Here is a 5232-nt window from a genome sequence, read left to right as displayed (position 1 = left end):
TTGCTTTGGCATTTAATCAGCTACAAAAGCTATTTATTGCCACATAAACTCCTTTGCAGCAAATGTTATCCTTTAATTAATCCCTGAAAATTATTAAAGCTGATGATGTAACTTGTTTTTAGCACTACACAATTAAGTGTAGGAGAGTTTGTTGCTGTTTTCCCTTTCATTTTGCTTTTAGACAGTTGTCAGCTGGTCCAAAGAGCATGTTAGGACAGGTAGCAGCGATTTCACAGCAAGGCACAGGTAACGAGTATTGACAAAATCACTGAGCTGTGAGGATTATTCACAGCTGAGAAACCCGGGAGAGGAGTAAAAGTTAAACCCTAATTTAACTCCCATTAAAATGAGAAGGGCTATCTGAGCAGCATGTGGCTTCAGTGCTAACTGATAGTACAGGCTCATTAAAAGATTGGAGACAGCTGCTAATTAGGAGTATTTGAAACTGAGGACACAATAACAAAAGTAGATCTCTCAAATCCAGAAACGGATTCAGCTGAATATTTGCTTTGTGTGTCATGACTTTTTGTATATCATCATTTACTCGATTTGAAGCAGCTGAGAAGCATCAAGATCTGTCTATGACTAGAACAAATCAATACCTTAAGATATCCACTAAAATAATGTTTCGTAGCATGGATAGAAGGTTCTTTACAGCGTGGGCACAAACTTCTCTATTTCCACATAACCCCTTGTTTTCCACATAACCCCTTTCCTCCACCAGAATTGGACATTAGTTTTAAAATAAAGAAGATCACAAAACAACCAAGATGTTAGGCATTGCGTTCTCAAAATTTTCTGGCAATTTTTGATGATATGAGGACTGGAAACACAGCAGGAAATTCAGGTTATCTTGTGTAAACTTGGAGATCCCAGTGGAGAGAGTTATGGGAGAGGTGGAGTGGAAAAAAAACAATTCCCTAAATATCTGGGAGTTGGCAACCATAAGTTCTACCAGATTGTTTGCCATGAATGACTGATTAAAACTGTTGTGGAATTGCCTGCTTGGAAACATGATGTCAAGAAAGAAGGTATTTTTATATACCTACCCTGCCTTGTAGAAAAAGCTGTTGGGATTGTGCAGTCAGTCAGTTCTCTTTAGACCTACAGCAAATATTTCATAAAGTATGAATTATATTTTAGGAAGTACCTATTGGTGCAGGGTGTAGACTTTGTAGTTAAGGTAGTATAAATGTGATAGACTACACAAAGTACAGGAAGAGAAAAAAAAAAGTTGTAACAAACTTCCCATTCAGCAATTAAAGTTTCAAAAGCAAATTCTGAAAGAATAAGAAATCTCTTGTGTTTGGGAAAGGGGAAAAGAAGAAGGGAAAAGTGGAAAATGATGTTGCCTCTCATGTCTTTTGCTGCTTCTTATTTTTCCTCATTATTTGATTGGAAAGAAAGAGAAGAGAAGAGAAGAGAAAATTCAACCTTGCGCTAATGGTAGCTTACAGCTGCTAGGGAATTTACATCTTCTGTGGCAGATGTTAATCATGGTGAGACTAAAGAGCAGTTCCACTTCAGTCAGTGTGTTAGTAGGTGGTAGCACAGTAAAATCTCAAATTATAAGAGATTATGTTTTCAGAGATGTGATGAAAACTCCAACCCAATAATTACATTTTCTAAAGTAGTCTATGTGCTACATTACAGCTGGAGGCATTCTGCATTGTCTAAATGATGAGTTCTTGTAGTCTGAGTTTCTGAAACGTAAGTAGGGAAAAAAATGAGTTAGGTGGATCCTGTTAAAATGAAACTTTGGAAGCTAGAAAGGCTAAAGTTTTGTGTCCCAGGAGGAGGTGTAGTGAGGCGATGCAGTGATAGGTGGCACAATTGTCAGCTTTCTGTATTGAGGGGGAAGGGAGGGACCAATACAAGGCTTAGGAAAAGCACGTCTTCCCAAAGATGAGCTCAGCAAGAATTCAGTTTCTTTGGTCCCAGGATCAAACATACAGGTAGTTTTATGCCATACAGTAATGCCCTGGTATATATGTCCCTAGCTCATTAAAATAGAAAGAATAAGGAAAAAGAAAAGCCTTGCAGTGGGACTTCAGAATCCACTGGGAGTTAAAGCAGGTAACCAAGTTTTTCAGTCCTAGTTCAAGATATAGCTTGGTCCCTCGCCAAGCACTACTTCAACTCTGGTGTTTTCTAGGCATTTAATTTCTGTGTTCTCATAGGCCTGTAACTTTTATTTTCTGAGCATTTTTGTCTCACCTGAACTAAAGCTGGGCTCAGAAGTAAAGGCTACATTTATTATATGCAGTATAATATAAAATAATGAGTATAATATATATGCAGTGGTTACCTACAGATGTTTTTAAAATCTTCTCTTGACCTAGTGGATACAGAAACAAGACAAACAGAAGGGAGTTTGTTTCCCCTAAATTACATCACTTGAATTTCTATTAAGCTGCTTTTCAGTCTAAATTAAGAATGTCCCTATTGTTTCACAAAGATGACAGCATCCTGCCCAGTGGGTCAAAGAAATGATAATGCACTCCTACGGCCATGTGGCCTACAGTGAGGAAACTAGCCTTGTTAGCTCTTCTTCTAAGAATAAAACAAAATTTAAAAAAATAATAATAACGCAGGGGTCAGAGTTGCATTCCTTAGGATGTAATTCATCAACTGAGCTACTAAGAAAACTTTGTTATTTCTTAGATAAAATGCTTGGATTAGAGGAGCTTGAAGAATAGAAACAATCCAGCAATGACCTCACCATACTGACCTAGGACTTGGTCAGATAAAGGGAAGCAGAGAGCTACTTGAACAGTTCTGCATCGCTGGACCCAGACTTGCCCCACTACAAAATCCTGTAAGAGCAGCAAAGTGAAGGTAAAGTCTCTTTGTGTGTATCACCAGTAGGGGGGATTGTCTCCTACAGCTCTAGCAGCAGCATGGTGCAAGAGGCAGACAAAGGGGATACTGTTAGTCATGCTTTATTTGGTACAAACAATGCATTTTAATCTGCCTACCAGAAATCAAGCCAGATTGAGTCATAACTGTTGTGAGCTTGGATGCCTGAATTGTTCCTAATGTCTGAGCTAGCCTTTTCTTCCTGTTTCTGCCGATCTGATTTGCAATCCAAAGGGATTTGTAGTGTTAACGTAAGTACATTGAATAGGTTTTGACTAATTCAGTCTCAGTTGAAAATGAGTGTGTATGTAACGGGATATTTCTGAGAAGAAGCCTCTTGTATTGTGCTCTTCTGAGTACAAGGTTTGTTTGAATGCTGCCATAGTTGTTACTGAACATCATAGCCATGTCTTTGAAGCATTTGAGCATCTAGTGCTGAGGATAGGGAGCCAGTTAAATGTGAAACAAGCACAAACTCTCTTGCCAACATTGTCCCTCCAAAGAGAGATCAGACTTTCAACTGCAGTTCTTTACACAGTGGGAAAGAACCAGCAATTAAAACTTCTTAAATCCTTGTAATTGTCAAGTGTCACAATTAATAGGCACCAATAATTGTTTTCTACAGTGGAGACAGAGGCAGGAACTGACCATCATGCTGAATAGCTTTTTCTTTTGAAAAAAAATATGGCTGACTTTACTGGTAATAGTTATGCAAGTGAGACTAGTGCATTCCTGACTTAGTGTATGATCTTAGACAAGTCGATTTTATTTTCAGCCCTTGCATTCCTCTTGTGTGGTTTGTTTGTTTTACCTACTTAGACTGAAAGCACTTCAGGACAGAATCTGTCTCTGAGTTTTATGTAATGCCAGGCCAACCCAGCTCTGCTTTACACTGAGGCCTTCAGACACTGGTGAAACATAAATAATTTCAAAGACAATTAGCAACACTAGCTTTGAGTGGGAAGTCAGCCTGGCCTGAGAAGGAGGAATTTTTACTGCTTTTCCCTATCTGCTAATTAATATCCTCTTGGAAAGGAGGAGACTGGAAAATTCTGCAAACATTATAAATGTTCAAAATATTTGTGCAGTTGTGGCAGACTGAAGCAAGAGGATTGTGAGCAGTTAAGTTGCATCTATCTGAAAATCAAATTATCTTTATTAATACTTGTATGCCTCAATAGCACCCAAAGCCCAGAAAGGGTTTAGTAAATCTTAAAGAACTCCCTGCTCTAGGCAGATGCTCATGACTACTTACAAAATTTATCCGTCCCGTGCTTTGAGGGAGAGGAGCTTGGCTATATAGTAATATTTAGGCTGAAAAAAAAATCAAGGTAGACTTTACTTCAAAGAATTATATAAATCTTCCATTCATTCATGTTCTTTTTATTTATTTATATAATTATTTTTATCACAATAGCACCTGAGAGCCCCAGTCAACATAAGGAGGAAGGCAATGTACAAACCCTGCACAAAAAGGCTTTTGTTCACCCAAAGACTAGTTGGTTTCAGGACACAGTGAGAGGGGCAAATCAGTCCTTTAAGAAGTACCTGATCTAACTATGTGTTATAACCTTCTTCTCTCCAAAAGTTCCTGTCATCTCAGTTCTGCTAGTTGGTCTACTTTTTTAATATATACTTATTTTTAACTAGACTTTTTTTATAGAGTCAAACTGCATTCTGTAGTAATCATTTGAAGAGCTGAGATGAGTGCAACTCCGTCAGAGGAATAGGGTTAAGTATCCAGGGAGTGGAAACCTCTTAATCATGACCAGTAGCAGAAGACACAGCAAATGAATATGCACTTGTATAAGTCCACCTTGATCTCACGGGCCTGAAGGAGAGAAAACAAGTGCAGTCAGAAATTCCTTCTAACCTATTTGGTGCCAAGCTGTGATGAGGAGCACCTGCAAAGAAAAAAAAAATCCCTGCACTTGAAATTACTTTGGCTTTTATTTTCTCTGTTTTAAAACTAAAGAAAGTCCCACCAAAATAGTTTTAATTATGAGAGTGACTGATGTAATCATAGAATGGCACATTTAAATACAGGTAGAGTATATCCAGTATATACCCCACCTCTAGTGTACAACTAGTTTTTAATGTAGGTAGTGTCACCAGTTATTCCACAGATGCAATACTACAGTTGTAGTGTGTGTTTTCACTCAGAAGACAGAAAATATTTATATCATGGAAGTGGCAAAGCTTTAGATAGTATGTTGCTATCATCATGGCAGACTATTCTAATTCCCTATATTGTTCAGGACAGTTAGACATTTTCCTACTTGGCAATGCAACTTAACTAGTACTAGCTAGCAGGCAGTGGTGTAGACAGCACTGCATCTGAGATCTTGCCCTTCATTAGTGTGTGGGAATGTC

The 5232-nt window shown here is 38.2% G+C and overlaps 1 long non-coding RNA gene across 4 annotated transcripts in view; it reads left to right on the top strand.

Annotated features, from left to right (window-relative positions):
- The first annotated feature begins 1418 nt into the window (after positions 1 to 1418).
- LOC310902756 overlaps positions 1419 to 5232 on the top strand; it is a 47983-nt gene continuing 44169 nt past the window's right edge. For 3 of the 4 annotated variants that reach the window (XR_014586961.1, XR_014586962.1, XR_014586963.1), the window contains exon 1: positions 1419 to 2838. This is a non-coding gene — a long non-coding RNA (uncharacterized lncRNA). The remainder of the gene's footprint in view (positions 2839 to 5232) is intronic. The other variant, XR_014586960.1, reaches the window with a different exon arrangement.

Source organism: Anser anser, assembly GCF_964211835.1.
Source record: "Anser anser genome assembly, chromosome: 7".
Classification (NCBI taxonomy): Eukaryota; Metazoa; Chordata; class Aves; order Anseriformes; family Anatidae; genus Anser; species Anser anser.
The sequence above is the reverse complement of the archived record's forward strand: the minus strand, read 5'-3'. Positions and strand labels throughout refer to the sequence as shown.